The sequence below is a fragment of the Calidris pugnax genome, unplaced genomic scaffold (genome assembly GCF_001431845.1).
Source record: "Calidris pugnax isolate Ruff unplaced genomic scaffold, ASM143184v1 scaffold25, whole genome shotgun sequence".
Lineage (NCBI taxonomy): Eukaryota > Metazoa > Chordata > Aves > Charadriiformes > Scolopacidae > Calidris > Calidris pugnax.
This window is the reverse complement of record NW_015090805.1, coordinates 4457893-4475179: the sequence shown is the minus strand read 5'-3', so window position 1 is coordinate 4475179 and position 17287 is coordinate 4457893. Positions and strand designations below refer to the sequence as shown.

The window sequence follows — 17287 nt, the reverse complement described above, 5'->3', positions numbered from 1 at the left end:
AAAAAAAAAAAAAAAAAAAAAGAAAAGAAAAGAAAAGATGGTCCCTGTATACATTAGCTCTTAAAACAAATTAAGCAAAATAAGAATTCCTATATGCATTCCCGAGGCATATGCGAGAAGAGTTTCAAAAGCATATTCCCAAACAAATACATTAACTGAAAGATATTCCAGTACAGAAGATTCCTCAGAGAATTTGGTTATGTTTAAATGGCAATATTTGCACATTGCATTTTAAAAGCATCAAAGTGGGGTTCCCACTATTGGCTGTTATAGGTAAAAGTTAAAGAAATTGACCAAAAGTGAAAGAAATTACATTAATCATTATTATATATGAAAAATTACATTATCAAAAGCATCAAACATTACCAAAAATTAGTACTTCAACAGTGAAGGTGAAAAACACTCAGTGAATACATTACTGTACTAAACATCACTTGTAATGGTTTAAATACACTGTACAATACTGTAATATCATCCACCAGCAGTGATGAACACATAAAAAAGAAAAATACCATAAGGCTATGCTTTTTATGCCTGTGTGTAAACAACCTTTTCTTCTGCAGATGTAAAAAAATTCAATGTTGGAATGTAGCCTATTAATTACCTGAACATGCTCGTGGAAACAGGCTTTGAGTTTTCAATGACAGCTCAGAATGATGTATAAATCTGCTAATGTGGTCAGAGAGGTTTTAAAATCCCAATTCCAACACAACCTAAATCATAACCTGCTTTGTGGACCTAAGTCTAACTTATACCCAAATCTAACTCATTTGGCAGGTTAGCTGCCTCCCAAATCAGTAACCTACCAGTAAACTCAACTGGCTGGCAGGTCTGCAGAGCTTTAGAGATAAATGAAGGCAAAATTTCTCCATAAAATACTATAATTAATTAAAATCATTTGCTTTATGAATTTAAATTAGAAAGATTTAACCACTTGTCTTAAGGAATCTTTTTATTTCTGTCTAGGTTTAAATGGTAAAATACCCACTTTTTCTCCAGCGGGAGTTGATTGTCAGTACACTGCAGTCACTTTCCTAAGACTACCATCAAAAAACACATCACACCAACTCCTTCTTGATGATGGCCTATTTGCACAAGTTTCTAAAAAATCAGCTCAAGATTGTCTGTCCCAGTTTTAATTAAGTTAATCAGTTGTAATTACAGGTCTAAACACTACCTATGCAATTGCCAAAAAAAGACTTACATTTTTTTCTTACTGCCTCATATTGAATACTCTTGTGAAGTGCTCATACAACACCTGCTTCACATTAAGATCTGCTGAAGACAGGTAACAGTGATACCAATTTTAGTATCATGTGGTAATATCTAATTACTGACAGAACTTCATCATAAAATGGTTATGAAAGTAATAATTTTATGTCTCCCTCAGAAAATGTCTCTGGGAAGTCCAAATAAGAGAAACTGATTTACTTCCATTAGAATTCATTTCAAGTAACTGCCTAGTTTTGTCACTGTAACTTCAAAAAATGCTAATCACTTCCAAATCAGAATGTACGTAATTACAATACTTTTCTGCAGGAAAACAAATTACCTGGTGCCCTTGGGATGAATAAGACAGAAGATATTCCATATTCCTTTCAACAGCATAAATATTTTACCTTTTAGGCCATGAAAATAATGTGCCAACCATAAACATCCTTTTTTTCCCTCTCAAATGTTTAGAGACTGTTTTCTTCCTCTTAGCATGAAGACACTAAGCGAGTTGACAGTCTGCTTGCCAGTCAGTTTAATCTCACTCTCTCGGTGGGTTTGTGGGAAAACTGTGGCATGCCAAGTTATTTTTGGCCAAATGCTACAGTATAAAGAGCCTTCAGGAGCTTTCATTTAGTGATTGGACTAACTGGCAGCTGTTGTACCTGCAGAATGTGAATTGATGTTGCTATGGAAATAGAATCACTTTTCTTTTTATGTTCTGTCTTTGCGTATTTAGATTTGCCCTAGTACAGAAGTCAGCTTGGGAAGAATCTTCAAGAACTGAATGGAAGACAAGGAGGCCTCTTGGAGAGAGATAAAAAGTTATTTGCATCTATTTCAGATAATGGTCATTTATGAGCAAATCACTTAATTTTCTCTTCCTAAATGGGAAGCAGATGAAAAATAAAAATCCACATGTCATTCTTGTCTTGTTGTTGTTGACTATCATATATTTTCCATTGCATTTTCCATTCTGACCAAACTTCACAAGAATGTGTCTCTTTCAAAAGGCAGCAGGGACAGTTCTGTTTGCATTCTTTAACACAAATTGTATTATTAAAAATATAATCAACGCACATAAGGCTTTTAATTTGTAATAAAGGAATTTACACTTTTGCCTATGATCCAAAGCCACAGAGCTATGCAAAAGACAGACTCTCCAGCTGCATGACAACCATAGCCTTAGAAGTGAAATTTATGTGCCTCAGGATGATGCAGTTCCAGCAGAGACCTCCCCACCCCAGCCTGTCTCCATCTTTAAAAAAAGTCAAGGAGACATTTCCATCCAGTCATAAAATCAGCATCATTTTATCAGACAGTATGTTAACCTTGGGCTCTTCAAATTGTCTAAGTATGAAGTCACTGAAAGTGTTGCAAATCATGTTCTCGCAGAGGGAGGATTTCAGAAAAGGGAAGTATTACTGACACAGTCAGTAATGTTTATTTTCTGCACTAGTCTGAAGACTTCAGTAAGAAGCAAAGGAGCTGTAAAGCTCACTTTGACAAAAAGCCAAGAACTCCTCATGTCTGCAGAGTACTACCATGCTCATTGCAGACAGACAGACCACAATAAGAAGTTGAAAAACCATGGGCTAAGTACAAGCGATTACCGTATTATTTCTGCACAAAGATGAATACCGCCCATGAACGTTTTTCTGGAGGCAATGATGCTGGTGAAAGACAAATCCAAGACAGGTTGGGATTTTCATCTAAACAGATTAGAAGCGCAAATCTTACCAGAAGCCAGTAGGGTTTGTGCCCTTCATATAAGAACTTAAAAACTGATAAGCACTTTGTGACACAGTGAATAGGATTTTGTGGGGTTTTTTGGTCTGTTTTTTTTCTTCTTTTAGTGTACTTGAGATCCCACTGTTTTTCCTATTGTGGTAATTTTATCTCCCGCTCTAATCTCAGAGGGGAGGAAAGATCTTCCAATATACTGGCTGTCAGCACTTTAACAGCTACAAACTGATCAAGGAAGGAAAATGAGGCTTTTTCTTGCTGCTGAAATATTCTTTAGATTTAGATAAATCTAAACACTATTGCCCCTCCAGGTCTTCGCATTTTCTGCACTTTTTCTCATTTAGTTCCACATCTACTTTAATAAATATTTAACTACATGCACCAGCACTTCCCATTTACTCTCTCCTTAGCTTAAAGATTAATGCAGATATCTGAAGAAACATCTTAGCTTAAAACCATGGAAAAATCATTTTGTTCATACATGCATTTAGACATAACCATGTTTATCTGATTTGCTTAATGGGATAGAAGATTTCACAACTGTGTATTAGTCTAAGAGTTAGAAAATACTGAAAGGAAGGTGAGAAAAGGATATTTCTCTGATAAAATTTCTTATGGACTCATTTATGATTATGATTGAAATCTTGTCACAGTGGAATCAACAGCAAAACTGGCATGGTCTCCAGCAGGACAAGGATTTCATTCCTGGTTTGTTTATTGCTTTTATTTCTCCCCATAAGTGAGCATATCTGCTGAGTTCTTTTACATACCTAGTGTAAAGGATAAAACTGCAGTCTGATATGTAAATGAGGCTTAATTTTTCTATCAGATGCATAGAGGACAAAGAAGCACTGTACATGCATTGACTCTATGCACAAACTAAAGCACGACTGCAGCACACCTAAGCATAGTTAACGCTGCTGTAACCCATCCAGTGAGGGCACTGGCATCCATGAAACCCTAGGAGAATGCAGAAACCTATCTGAGAGACCAGCACCACTTAAGAATGTAGCTGTACATTTAGTACTTGAGTAACTGAAGTCAGCTCAGATATACCTCTAATTTAATACAAATTCAGTTTATTTGTTGAACTGGAGGTGTGTCTGGAAGTTATACAAGTGTCTTGACTATTCACAGTTTAGGTTTCAAATCCATTCAAGCTATCTGCGTATTGTACTAGTTAAAAACATATTTTTTAAAGCCACCAGAGTTGTTTTCTAATCTAACAATGCAAATAAGAAGTTTTGCTTTCTGAAAAGGCTAGGGGCCATATTTGTAACTCACTGCTGACCAGACCTGCCAGGATCCTGGACCACTTCAGCATGCTGTGTATAACAACAAATTGCATTTATCACAGCTATGTAATATTCAGATTCTTTCAGGCTTTGACAGGAGCCATACTATCTCAGATTTATTTGTCAACAAGGTCACTCTTTCCCCAGATCAGCACAAATGTTTTCACTTTGGTTCTAGGATTGTGACCTGTAAACTCGGGCTGACATTTACCAATACTCCTTGTGGCTTTCAGCTGATTCACGGCCAAAGTAATACGGTAAATTCATCAGCTTCAGTGAAGTTCCGTGGTGAGGAACTTGAATCCAACCTCCTGCATTTAATACGATTTTAACATGAAGGACAAGTGAATAGCAAGAAAGCTCCAAGTGTAAACTGTATTTCAAATTTCCTACTTGTATTTAATGAGTTCTAGCACTGTATTTTAAGATGGCGCTATATTTAGGCTGTGGTATTGCATCCATAAATATAATGTAGTGCCAATAAATATTTCTCTGTTGACATGCAATGCAGAATTCTCACCGCAATCATACATCATGCTTTTTTGTCAACCTATCAGTCTGTCTGACTACAAGCTCATACATCTGTTTTTGCTTGCATTTTTAACCTCAGGAAAGAGTAACTTGGGCTTTGCTTATTTTGCAGAAAACTGTATCTTTCTGGAAATTTTCACAAATATATTGTTCTCCAGAGTATCTATTACCTATTTTTACTATTTATTAGCTAAATTTAATATATGGAAATTGAAGAGAAAAAAAAGTAACTCCAATTATGCCTTTTTTTCTTCTTTCTTCTCAGTTTAACAACTCCCCTTCTCCCACGCCATTTTGTTGTTCGGCTTCAACTCTTATGAAAAGAAGATCTCAGATTAGAGCAAACCAAGTTTCAAATCTTCCCCATATATTGCAGAAAAAACAGGGATAAGAAAAAATAAAGAATATAAACCTCCCTTTTTTAGCTCCTTAAGATATTTTTACAAAATAATTGTCGCATTTTTGCCAGTAACAAATGAAGGTAGGTCTGCAGAAACAGGCTGTAACCGTAAGGAAGAGCAGCTATTCCTACAGCTGTGGGCACGTGCCTGCACCTGCACACTCTGGTAATGCACCTTCACCATGCACAAGCTTTCCTTGTCAGAAATGCACAAAGACACAGCAACATAGAAAACGACCTTGTTACTTTAAACCGCCACCACCACCCTAAATTTCACTGATTTTCATTTCCTTCATCTAACAATTAATATAAAATAATTATTTACCCATCCTCATGAAGATAATTCTCCAATCCCACGTAGTACTCCACTTATTGTCTCACTAACATTAAACGCAGTCTCCTTAAGAAGTCTAGCAAAATAAACAATAATTATGAATCATAGTTCCTTGACAATGTTTCCCTTTTGCTTAAAAAAAAAAATATTTTCAAAAATGTCAGGAAAATGTGTAAATGTCATTATTTTGGACTCATTTCTTTACTGCTGTTCTTCCAAAAGCATCTTTTCCTTTAGACCATATAATGCTTAAAGGACATTCCTTTTTTAAGTCAGAAAGGCTGCTTCCCAAACCTTCTTGAATGTAATTTTCTAACCAACTTTCCCACCTACTAGAGAATATCTGACACCATTCCACTTGCCTGATTCAAGGCCAGTCAAGTCAATACATAGATGCTATTTCTAATGAGCAGAGGCCCCTCTCTTTTGCAAGTCGGAGTACTTTATTGTACAAGAAGGTATCCAGATAGGAAGAATTAAAAAGCAATTATCTCCTGCTGAGACTAGATCAGATTCCGAACAACAGTCTTTAAGTTTCCTTATGACTGTGTGCAGGCTTTGTAGACAAAATGCCAAAAAGAAGAGGATCTGATTGCAGTGACCTCATTATTGCTATAAAGATCCTTCAGTGGACAGTAAATGTGATGAGCTGCTAAATAATTGATTATTTCAAGAACTTAATGCTGAGTGCTTTTCACGCATCAGTACAACATACTATTTTATAGGCGTTGGTGTGTCAGCAAAACGCTGAACCGCTCACCTACAGTTCTCGCTGAATAGAAAAAAAGGAAAGAAGTGGGAGTCAGAGGCAGTTCCCTTGAAAGCTGAAAAGCACGGTCTGCCATTAGCTTCTTCACAACCAAACTGCAGTAAAGTTTTGATTCAGCTCTTTGCACTTAAATGCAAACTTCTAATATCAGCATTGCTGAGGAGGAGATGTTATTTGTTTGTGGCAATAAAGCAGCAAATTCTCATATGCTTGGAAGCTTTTAATGGAAATTTTCCCAGCAGGTACTCCACCCACACACAGCATATTGCTGTGCAGCAACAGCTATTGCTCCTAGCCATGGGCTGGGAAAATGCCACATATCTTAAGTTACTTCTTTTTATATGACCTTGTAGCTTGCCAGATAGATAAAGGTCAAGAGAAGTGCCTAAAGTTTTAAGGAATAGGGCAGAAAGAATCCACAGTAGGAAATTAGAGATGGAAATGCTCCGTTTAAGCAAGCACTTAGATTCTTAGAGCTGTGCCCAGCTTTGAGCTCCCAAGTACCAGAATGATATTGACATAGTGAAGTGAGCCCAGTAGAGGTTAAGGGACTGGATATCACAGTGCATGAGGAGAGGCTGAAAGAAGTGTGCCTATTCAGCTTGGAGAAGAGAAGGTGAAAGGGGGATCTTATTGCTGTTTGGATCTCTTCAATCAGAGAATACACAGACACTGGAGCTAGAATTTTTTGGAGGTGTGTAGTGATAGGACTTTTTTTTTGTTTTTTTGCCATGAGGATGGTTAAATATTGAATAAGAGGCCAGAGAAGTGGTGGGACCTCTGTTTTAAGAGATGTTCAGGATTTGACTAGTCACAGCCCTCAGAAACCTGATCTAATTAGACCTTTTCTGAACAGTGGGTTGAATCGGATTAGCTTCTGGAGGACCTCTTCAATGTAATTTATGATTCTGCGAGATATGAGGAAGAGGGAAAGACTTGGCATCTCTAATCTAATTTACAAACTAATATAAAGTAATACCCCTTTAAATTATATGCACTGTGTCGCTCTGAAAAAATCTCTGGTTCAAAGTTCAAAGCTGTTATGAACATTAACATTCCTAATAGGGACTTAAACATAAAACCATCTTGAGGACTTAAAACAAACAAACAGAAATTGAAATAAAATATGAATAGGAAAATAGGGAATAAATAAGTAATTAAGCTACTTGGGTTTTTCTCCCCCTATCCTTGGCCATATTACTTGTACCAGATCTACGGGAAATGTTCCTCTCCTCTGGAATAAGCTTCATTTTTCCTAAAATGCCATCATACCTAGTAGGCATTCAGGAACAAGCTTGGCATTCTGAAACCATATTCATTCATAAGTGAAAGAGAAACAAATAATAGTGACAACCAAGCTGTGAATAGCTATTAACATCTTTAAAGATTGTGATCTATCTACAGAGAACTCAGAAGTAGAATATGTTTTGTGTTTTAGTTATTTAGTTGTTCTCAATTTTCCACAATTCTGACAGTATTTCACCCAAGTGATATCACTTGACTCTGAATAAACTAAATATTGCAATTTTTAACTGTAGCAAAATTAATTGGTTTGGGGTCCCATTAAAACACAGCATTTGGAATGAAAATCGGAGCTAAACTGGATGCATAAGGACATCTACTTAGTAATAAAAGTGTCTAAGGGATCCAGGCACAAAACTCAACATTTGTGCAAATTAATTATCAAAGTTTACATGACAGATTTACTGATATGAATCATTTGCCTTTTTAATACTCCCTCCTGTCTAGTTTCTTTGACTCTCCTTCACTTGACATCCTTATTTATTAAATAGGACTGCATGGCCCAAAATGATGGTTGCTCTGACAATCAAAGGAAATTAGAAAAGCATGACATCAGCAAGAAGAACAGAATGCAGGAAAAAAGAGATCTAAATGGAAGAACATGAGATTTGGCCCAACTCACTTTTTCTTCCTCTCTGATTCTCCTCTCTCTCTGCTATTTCTGCATAACACATGTCTCTCACATATTGTCTTCATAAGTTCTGAAGTAGCAGGTAACTCCAGGAAGACTGAACATTTGTGTATATAATAAGAAAATAAAAAAATATTTGGCAGTCTTTTTTTTAAAAAAAAATCGTTCTGTGTAGTGTGTCCATTTCTTTACTAATATGCAAAGAAGTATGTAGAAGCAGTGCCACGGGGAAACAAAAATATGGTTTTAGGATATTGAAACACAACAATAGCTTCTCTACAAATAGGAAAATATATTGCGAAACAAAAAATATTTTGCAATACAATTACTTCTGGATTGCTATTTACAATTATCTCTCTGTCACTGAAAATAAATGTTCACTATTCTGTACTTAAACCGAAATAGAGATATCTATGGTCAGCAGAATTTAGTGACTAAAGCCTCCAGTACTCTATCTGCACCGTGTTCTGTAATCCAGGGGCAAATGGCTCAATTCCTATGACTGTTCCTCCACAGGAGCAAGCTGTCAGCAGCTCAGACAGAGACCCCATTGTTTGTGTAACTGATTTTCCTCTCTGCTTCCATCCAGGCAATGTGGGAGCAAAGGGCAAAACAGCTGACCTGGATACAGAGGTCTGAAGAACAGAAGGACTCATGGCACGTGGGTCACACAGAGAGCACATGCAAAAAGAAAACGGACAAAATGGGGCAAAATTGGAAAAGAAAAAGGGATGGAAAAGGTCTATAACCAGTGCAGAAAGGTCTTTCTCTGAACTTGAAGGTACCTTGAGATTCCTCTCTGAAATCATTGCTACACAGAATTTTCTTGATGCCCAGCTAATTGCTGAAGCCCTATAAAGACTTTTTCCAACAGAAGTCCTTCAAAGATGACATTGTTGTGCACCTAGATGTCCAAAAACCAACTGATAACTCATATGGGACCTTAAGTGGTGCATAAAGATAAAAATATTAAGTATTTTCCGTGAGAAAAATGCACTTAATTGATACTGACATTTTATTTGGGTTACAAAAGTAAGCAGGAAACCAGAAGCTGGACAATGCCAGAGATGAAATAGTGGGTATGATCTTGTTCTTTCCCTTTTCCTCATGTCCTCAAGTTTTCCTCATGTCATCTAGTTCAATCATTCCAGATGGTAATGATTATTTTGCTATATTGCATCTCTTGTCAATGTGAAACATAAAATAAGTTGTCTCTCATCTTTATGAAGAAATCCTGGATATTAAGTAAAGCAAATAACTTCACTACTATTAAGAATAGTATTAAGTATTATCAGTAAGATGAAATAATCATCAAAAATTAAGAAGTAATTTTTATATATATTTTATATCTGAACTTATGTATATACATACTGCATATGTCTCAAAATCTTTTATTTCATGGATTTACTGAAAACTCAGTGATTTCCGGCAAAGATCCAGAAAATCAGGAATTGATATTTTACTTATCTGAGATTACATACAACATTTTGCCATTGCAAAAGAATCCTACCATGTCCCTTATTATTTAGATTTGTTGCTTAAATGATCTACATTTTTTAACATTTTGTCTTGTGTTGAGGTGATTCCAAGAAGATCCTGAAATTCTTATTTCCATCCTTTTAAATAATCAATAAGGACAATTTAGTCAATCTTTTTGAACACCAAGAGATACCTGTGTTTTTCAGTTGACCGTACAGGCAAACAGTCTGAATGTCAAATACTTTACTCTGAATGAGAGAGAACAACGCTTCCGAAAAAGAAGCTCTGAAAACTTAACAGGAAAATTCCTTATCTCTCTCAAAAAATAGTTGAAAAGTAATCAGATTACTGGCATACTCCAACAGCCCTTTGGAAGGCTGAAGACATTTTTGTCCATGAATATCTATTCTAAATTACTGCTACAGGTACTATAATGCCATTACCATGTAATGTGTAGAAATGCCAGGAATCAAATTATGTCTAAAATTGCAACAACTTAGGGACAAGGTCAAAGGTTCATTTTAAGCTTAGATTGTCCACCAGGCTACTGTGACTAAGGTTTAAAAATATTTGGGGTCATTTATGCATAAAAATAAACTTTTTCAAATAGGACTTAAAATAAGCATGAAATAAAGGTATCTCCCCTATGGTAATGATGAGTTGGCAGATATGGAACTCTCAGGAATACAAACAGGTAAAATTCCATCAACCCACAAAGATAGCTAAAAAAAAAAAAAAAAAGCATCTCATTCCTTCAGTATCCTCTGGGACCAAATGAGTTTATGAGTTCAATATAGAAGGGTTTAAAAAAAGACAGAAAGTCAGAAGTGATGGAAGAATATATTTGCTGAACCTCTCCCTCACCCCCAAAACCAAACCAAAATAAAAAAATCCAAACCCCAAAACCCCAACAGAAAAACAACCAAGCAGAAACTACAAGTAAAAAATATTCATACATGGAAGTGCAAGAAATCTCTGTGCTTCCTAAAGTTTCAAGGTTTTCTTCCTTTATGCCTTTTCACCAAGCACAAATACTTGGCTTCAAAGAGCAGAATTAGGAACTGAAAAGACATTCAAATACTTGTCCTTTTTGTTTCTTTGACTTTTCTTGGCTCGATATCTTAATTCTGACTGCAGAGAATCACCCTAAAAAAAGAATTATTTGGTATATAAAAGGTATTACAAATCAAAGAGTCATGACTCTTAGAACCAAATTTTTGAACACAGGCACCTACACTGGGGCATATAAAATGTTTCTCCACCCTGATTTGACAGGAATACTTTAGATACCTTTTTGAAAATACGATCCCAACTAAAAGCCAGATGACAAGCTAGCTCTACAATCTGACAGAAGTTTTTTAGTTACCACACCCCCAAGAAGCTCCAACGCAGGACTGCTGCTCTGAAAGCTAATGGCCCAAAGCCTATTCAACTCAATGGGAGACTTTTCAATTGCTCCATTAGATTATTGGATTGGGTTCAAAAAGCTTAATTTAAAAGTCTTTCATGACAGAATTTCACTCTAGTGACAGCATTATCCCAAATTTTGCTGTACCCAAAAGCAACAACCCAATATTCATTTAAGCATCTGAGTTATGTTAACTGCTACAGATTTCAACTCCAGAATATAGGGATTGTCCCACCTGGCAAATGCTGATTATTATGTTATTCTCATCACCAAAGAAAAGCTGTATATATAAAAGAGCATAACAGTTCTTCTCACAATGATTATTGAGTCACAGCAATTACGTTTCATAAGGGAAATATTTTATATCTAATTCAGTATGTGAACAATTATGTATACCGTGCCAATTATTAGTTAGCAGGAGCATCAGTTAGCATGTGCTTCTGATGCATCACAAAGTTCATATAGACATATATAAAATCAAAACCACGAAATTAACAAAAAATAACCCACTTCTGACTGTAAGCAAAACACAGAATTTCCAGATCATCAGAATTTACCACATTTCAGCAGCTGTTAATGTTGCATAAGGACTAAAAGCCAACACACCAATCTTCTTCATTGAATAGGTATTCATGTAAAAAAGACTCCAGATTGTAAAATTACTTTAAGGTCCCAATCAAAAAGAAGCATTTCAGCATTCACAAAACTTTTTTTTTTTTTTTTTAATGAAACTAACCATAAGCATAGGTATAATGAAATCTGAGGTTTGGATCACCATTCTCACAGAACAACTCCTTGAAGATTTGGACTTCCCAGGGGTAATGCAGCTGTGCTTCTTGCAGGACCCACGCATTGCCTTGTGGAAACGGAAATTTGAGAGTTGAATGGCATTATTATTTCCTGTGCAGAGATTTCTAATCCAGCTACATCTGCTGTAATCCAAACAGCTGACCAAAATAAATCTCTGCTGTCTTCTGAGAAATAAGTTTCTCACATAGGCCTTGCCTACAGGGAAGCCTCCAAGCTGTAACTCCAACAAGACAGTGCAGAGCTAGGAAACTGTGTTTTGCTTTGATGCTTTGAAAAAAAATATTTGTGAGAAAATAATAGAATTTAACTGAAAATTATTTCAGTGGAACCAGTATCAAAAGTCAAATCTGCACACAGAAAATTGAGGTGTGGGGGGGAAATCCTGAGATTTGCTGACATGCCATATCCATGATTTAGTCCAACAGTTACAACCATAATCATACCTCTAGGCTGTGGCAGAGCATGCTGTGCAGCTGAGAAATGCAAAAAATGAGAGAAAGCTCATCTTTGTATTTCCTTTCCCTGGGCCAGTTTGCCAGTGTAAGTTAGATCATCCTCTGATGACAGATGGCTATAACCCCTGCAGGGCCAAGAACCCCAGCCAAAAGTTCACGAAAGTCCACGTGAGGGTTTGCACTGGTATTGCACGCTTTTGGTTCGGGCAGCTAAACCCCAGAGACAGACAGAAGGCGTAACCATTTGAAAGTAACTTAAAAAGAGTTCCAGGTTGCAGAACTGCCTTGTGTAGTAGAGATACAAAGCACTGACCCTGCCTCCCAAAATCTAGTCTTAACATGAGCTTTAGCAATTTAGAAGAATTACAGGAAATAATGAAAGAGGAAGACGGGCAAAGGAGAATGCATTTATTTCTACCGACTACTGATTTCCACCCTGCAACCAAGTCTAGACTTACATATCCACTGAATGTAAAATATGTCTGTCTGGTATCTTATCAGGAAATGCTCTTTCCATCTTGTGTTCTACATCCTGTTCAGCTTAGTTCTAGCAGTTTACAATATGCATGATTAAAAGTACGAAAAATGAATGGTTTGGGGTAGCAGAATTAGATTGCCTAAATTTGGGACACACCTTTCAAGAAACAGAAAGAAGTATGTGAGTAGGATTCACGTTAAATTGTAGGCTGTAGTAATTTTATTGCTACTGCTTCTAGAAATGTTTATCCAGTGTCAGTACTTGTGATCTAACACTGGCACAGTCACCTCTGGCAATGCTGCCTGGCCAAAATCAACATCCACAAAGAAATACTCCTCTAAAAAACTGTTGCAGCAATGGATGGCAAAAGTACCACTGCATATAGGCAAGTAGGAAACACCTACAGTAATGGTTTGCATCAACTATTTCTCATGAGTCTCTTCCAACTGTATACCAGCTATACTATACAGGCCAATACTAGATGGTGCTGTGAGGAATTGCCTTAAAGCCTTTAAAAGACGAAAATGCATAATTTCACGACATTAAAAGATACGGATATCAAAAGAAGTAGCTTAACAGAATTCGAAACGTAAATTTAATAGAAGGAAATCTCCTGATGTTGAACACTTGCTGAAACACTGATATAACTCTAATTTTCTTTTTAATATCATACACTCATGTAAACACATGTTCTCAGCCACATAAAGAGGTTGATAAAAAAAGTACATATGATTTCTTAATAAATTAGAAAAATAAGAAACTCCTTTAGAAAAAAAAACCCCAACAGAATAAAGACCTTGCAGTCACTCTTAGATGTCAAATACCATTAAATACAACTTTGTCTGTTGCTAGAGAAGATAAAAGCTGTATTTAAAAGCCTTGCCAAAAATGTCCTTTTCAGTACTAATTAGCATCAATGGTCAAAGCCGCTAGAGCAAAAGAAGAACAGAGAGACGGAGGACAAGAGAAATAAGTACCATCACTGACACTAACAGGATTTTTTTAAGCTTTGTCTCATGATACATTAAAGGATGTTTTTCTTTTAATATAATGTCTTAAAGCTTACAAGCGCTATGAGCAGATGCCCTTCTCAATCTGCTCTAAAATCAAATCCAATAGCACACAAAGAAAAGCCGCAGCAGAAACTGCCTCTTCTTAGAGTTACTCCAGATGAGAAATTAGCAGTTCTATAGCACAAACTGAAGCAAAAAGCTCCTTGTCATGTTTGAGAGCACTTTTGGTTCCTACTTCAGGACTGTTCAGCCCATGCCCCAGATCACAGGGAAAAGATTAAAGTACAGTTAAAGAACCTTGCAAAGAGAATGAGTCCACACAACTGTGTGACTTTTGTCCTCATGCTTTTTACAGTCATGTGAGTTTTATAAATTCACAAAATGCAGAATCTTACTGTTGCAGCGATCATGTTCATTGGGAATTGCAATGGCTGTATTTTTGTTTGCTTGCTTTTTCCAGTTTTGACTGTGAAAAAGGGACTCTTGTTAAAAGGCAAAAGTATTAGAGTTCAAGAGATGCAGGTGTTTCTCGTGTTTCAGAGTGGAAAGCAGGTTATCATGTCTGTTCTATCATGTTGCCAAAACCTACTTGATCTTATCTTTTGGAAGAGCTGGCAGCCAACCTGTGCACTTCCTTTTCCCTGCTGCCTTCAACACACCTGGCACAGCCTCAAAAAAGCCAACCAACCAAAAATAAACCAAACCAAACCAAAACCAACCCAAACCTTTTCACTTGCATCACCACCCGCATTTCATTTTTGTTCCTTTCCAAGGTTTAGTTTCTTCCAAAAATACAGTGCCTGCTAACTTCTCATTCACACAGAGTTAAGTCTGGACCAATTGTGGAAGCGATGCAGTTATATGGTTATAATAAGACATGAGAATTCCTATATTTCATAATTATTGCTAACTCAAAAATATGGGTCAGAGCCTAAAAGCTGATTAGCCCCTTGAGCTTTTCATGTCTCTTCTTGTCATGAGTGACATGACAGGGGAAGAAGAATAAACAAGCCTTCCCCCTCACACTCAGCATACAGGCAGCCTGGGGCACTTAAACCCTCTATGCAGAGGCTAGAAACAGCATTGGCATGATAGCTACACCAGCTTTCCAAATCTAACCTGTCATTATGTTTCAGTCCTTCTTATGAAGAGATCTTCTTTCACATTTCTTTCAGACGGACTTCATGCTCCAAATTCCCTGAATTTGTGCTAAACGCCTGAACCAAACTTCAAAAGATGAAAGCCTACTTCGTCCTCAGCATCCTGTTGGTGTTTGGATTTATTACTGGAACAGTCATCAAGAGTATAAGCCACATAGTGGATTTGAGATATAGGCATCATGTCATTATGGACAACATCTCTATGTGATAATTTTAGACGGCTTACTTAGTATGGAACAGATGGAAATTGGTTTACTCCATATCATTCTTGTACAATAATCAATGAGTTTATGATGAATGTCCAGATGTCATTGTTCAGCTACTGAGTCATGCTGTGTTTGGTATTTCAACTGCATGGATGTTCATGAAAATAAAAAAGTGTTTTTCCTTGTACGTTGAAACAGTGTGTTCCAAAGGTCCAAGAGGCTGTTTTTAGGAAATGACCTTCAGTATATGCAGTGCAATAATGCCAGTCCCTTTCCATGAAACAAAAACTATAACTTTATCCTTCAGCATTTCCACAGCAGATAAGTACAGAGAGGCACAGCATGTGCATAGGCACAAGTTTGCTGGGATGCATCCAAAATAATTTGGGGTCTAGACTGAGTTATCTAGCAAGCCACCAATAGGACAGGTCATGTCTATACTAAAATATGTACAAGAGCTGTCAGATAGGGTACATTTTACAATAATGGTGAAAATCCTCAGTAAATAATACCATGGTTTCACAGGCCAATTTCTGGAATAACCACCAAGATATCTTTTGTGAAGAGAAGACTTATGAGAGCTTTGTATTTTACCACATCTTTACATTCATTCAAATAAAACAAAAATAACCTGAAAGTGAAAACACTTGTACATTTTTTTTCAGTTCTGCTCTACAGGTAGAACATTTATCTTGAATACCGATAAATTACATTAAAATATGTTTCTGAAGAGTTTGATGTGTGCTTACATGCATATACTACACATACTAATTAAATTTTCTGCTCAACACCACATATGAAAATCAAAATGCTAAGAAAGAAAATTAAGGTTGTTATCTTAAGACAGAAAAAGTGACTTTTACCTCAAAACAAAATGCCCCTTGAACTAAAGTTTATGGTGTTCTTTATTTCATTTATTTTAAGTAATTGAACTCTGCAACTAGCATGACAGGAAATTATATTATTGCTTGATGTTCATTTTCTCTTAATTATTAATATAATTCCATTGGGCACCCCTTCCTTGACCCAGGAGGCATAGCTACAAGGAATTCAAACTGCTTTTAAGCAAAGTGAATGTCCCATCCAGATCTCCACGGAAATCAAGTTGGCTCATGCTTCTCTCTGGGAACTAGAGCCTTACATTGCTGAAGGTTAGTCCCTGTAAGCAAGTCCAACACACATAGGATGAGAAAGAGATGAAGGTGAGCAAAGAATATCCAGTTCTTTCTCTGGAAACGTATTTTGCTTCACATATAAACTTGTGACTAGGGAGGATTTGATGCAACACAAGAGGAAGAAATAGGAAGGCAACATGAGATTTTTCTTTCCAGCATGTTTCATGCAGTCTCAGAAATGCTTTTTGACAGCACCTCATGCGTTGAAGAGGAATTCTTCAATGTGCAATCAGCAAGGGGGTCTCTGTAGATGCAGGTTGGCATATGGTATCTCAAATTTCTCAGTGACAAGTGGCATGTTAGCAGAGCAACAGAGTAGCAGAGAAAAAGACGTTTTGCTAATCACTCCCTGTTGCCCACACCCTCAGGCAGAATCATATTGCTTTATGCAGATGAGCTCATAACAGTTTCTTCAATTTAGTTTTTATATAAAAAAGTGCCAGCTCCTAACGCTATGTCAACAGGCACCCGAGGGCCTTCCACTTTACATTGCAAGTGTATTACTATTTAAAGATGAGCTTTTAGCTTAACATCATTGCTTGCCTTCAGAGTTTAATTACCGCCCTCCCCATGAGGCCCAATGAGCCATCCACTCCTCCCACGGGAGTTCTGCCTGGCAATGATCTTTAACTAAGTAAGTAAATGCCAAATAAGCACTTCTTAAAGATGCAGTGCCTTGTTTTCTGCCCGTCTTTGAAGCCTGTGGAAGCCAGGCTCTGATTTGCATCTCACTGGCAGCAAGCCATGTTGAATTTAGAGATCTCAGTTATAAATCTCATCTCTGATATAGACTAGAAAGGGGATTTTTAGGACGAAAAGCTTATTTCCTTTGCTGTTTCTTGTGCTCAATTATCCTACATCATTACCTATAAGCAGACATAAA

General features: G+C 36.7%; 1 protein-coding gene and 1 long non-coding RNA gene across 3 annotated transcripts in view; one reads left to right on the top strand and one right to left on the bottom strand.

Moving 5' to 3' along the window:
* LOC106885765 overlaps nt 1–15854 on the top strand; it is a 95435-nt gene extending 79581 nt beyond the window's left edge. The window contains exons 2-4 of the long non-coding RNA XR_001411494.1: nt 1952–2036; nt 8810–9001; nt 15039–15854. This is a non-coding gene — a long non-coding RNA (uncharacterized LOC106885765). The remainder of the gene's footprint in view (nt 1–1951; nt 2037–8809; nt 9002–15038) is intronic.
* Nucleotides 1–17287, bottom strand: part of DSCAM (Down syndrome cell adhesion molecule) — a 484086-nt gene that overhangs the window by 272137 nt on the left and 194662 nt on the right. The gene's annotated exons all lie outside the window — the stretch shown is intronic.